Genomic DNA, 1870 nt, shown 5'->3' with positions numbered 1-1870 from the left:
CGCCACCGATGCCTCCACACCGCCTCGTGTTCGACAAGGCTCTTTACCCTCCCCTTCTTTGCCCGCCCCCACACCAGCCACAACATCGCCATCTACGCCAGGTTTTGCACGGCTGACTGTTCCTAGCAGCTACACACCTCTACCTACTCCGCCAGGGGCCACCCCACTCTACACTCCTCGCTTCGGGGCCCAGACGCCGGTGGAGACACCTGACGTCCGTACCCCCATCGACACCCCGCTAGAGACCCCTGCCGGGACACCCAGGTTCACGCGTCACCGGCCAGAGGGCTTGCCTTACTCCGTCGACTTTAGCGGCGGCATCATCATGGATGATGACGGCAAGAAGGTGATCTCGCGCATGCGTGGTCTTTGCTCTCAGCTGTTTAGACACTACATACTAAACAAATGGAGTGAAGTACCAAGTGATTTAAAAATCAGAGTCATCAGCATACTTCATGATGAGTTTCCCGTTCCAACACGGGATCAGCGCTTCAATGAAGACCTGATGAAGATTTGAATGCGCGAATACTGCAAACACAAGCGTTCTGAAGTGCAAAAAGCAATCAAGCATGGGTGGAACAGGCCAGATTGGCTAGCGAAAGAAGATTGGAAGAATGCGAAGAAAGTAGCGCGCGAGAATCCCGACAAGTGGAAGCAACAAAAGGATGCAGCCAGAGCGCGAGTAGAGGCAGGGAGCTCGCACCACTTGGGGAGCGGTGGATGGGCATCATTTGAGGCCGATTTTGTAAGTGTTTTCGCATTGCTCTTTATGTTCGATAGTTTAGGGTTTATGAGTTTTTTAATTCTAACATAATGAATTCTTTGTATGTTTTGACAGTGGTCGATGACAGGACGTGATCCCACACCGTACGAGCGCGAGTACGCAGGCAGGAAGGGCTTAAACGCCCTGATGGACATTCTCAGTTCTCGCGGCGGCATGGTTAGTATTAGGGTTTACTCTTTTCTATTTTTTGTATTGTTTTATAAATGTCGTTATATGTTTATACTTACTGAAAGCTGTCTTATTGTCTTTTTTTGCAGAATCCGACAGATACGCCGCTTGGACGCGATGAGACGTCTGACTAGACGACGTCAGTTTAGCCGTAGCTAGATAGCATTAGTTTAGGGTTTCTCATAGCTTATGTATCATGAGACGGATTTTATACGTCTTTTTGAACCATGTATATTATTACATTTGTCACCGCAGTTCATTTTGCCAATCAATTCTTTATGCCTATGATGTTGTACAATTGTCATTATTACATTTGCCAATCAATTCATTTTGCATATGATGTGTACAATTGTCAATTTTACGCTTGTCAATTTTGCAAACAATGCGTCTTGTGGGTGACTATTTTGGGTCTATTATCTACCCTTGCACTTTTTTTAAAAAGTGAATCAAGTACAATATGGTTGATGGGTGGCAGGGCATTCAATGCGCTGTCACCAAAAAAAATTCTCTCTCAGGCGTCGCTATAACCGTCGCTATTTATGGCTCTGTAGCGTCGCTATGAGCGTTGCTATAGACTTCTGTGTAAACGTCGCTATAATCGTCGCTACGACCGTCGCTATGAGCGTCTCTATATAGCGACGCTCTCGTAGCGACGCTATTAGCGACGGTTTTAGCAACGCCGGGGGTTATAAAAACCCAGTGTATTTCCGTCGCTAACAGCGTCACAAGAGCACACAACCTCTTGTAGTGACATGCACCATGCATGTGTATGCACATATGCGCAATCACTTCTTCGAAAAAACTCCTAACACCATCAATGCTTGAGGCCGTAGAAGACCGAACTCGGGCTGATGTTGGATAACTCCGGGCTTACTTGCCCGCACGTAGCCAGTGTGTTCTCACACAATTCGCTTTCTC

General features: G+C 47.3%; 1 long non-coding RNA gene across 1 annotated transcript; it reads left to right on the top strand.

The window, feature by feature from the left end:
* The first annotated feature begins 633 nt into the window (after window positions 1-633).
* LOC147426365 (uncharacterized) lies at window positions 634-1235 on the top strand. The gene is made up of 3 exons (XR_015186108.1): window positions 634-745; window positions 839-940; window positions 1042-1235. It is a non-coding gene; the product is annotated as an uncharacterized LOC147426365 (long non-coding RNA).
* Window positions 1236-1870: the final 635 nt, after the last annotated feature.

Source organism: Adiantum capillus-veneris, chromosome 24, assembly GCF_014529385.1.
Source record: "Adiantum capillus-veneris isolate H3 chromosome 24, ASM1452938v2, whole genome shotgun sequence".
NCBI classification, from domain to species: Eukaryota; Viridiplantae; Streptophyta; class Polypodiopsida; order Polypodiales; family Pteridaceae; genus Adiantum; species Adiantum capillus-veneris.
Note: the sequence above shows the minus strand (reverse complement) of the source record. Positions and strands in the feature narration are given on the sequence as shown.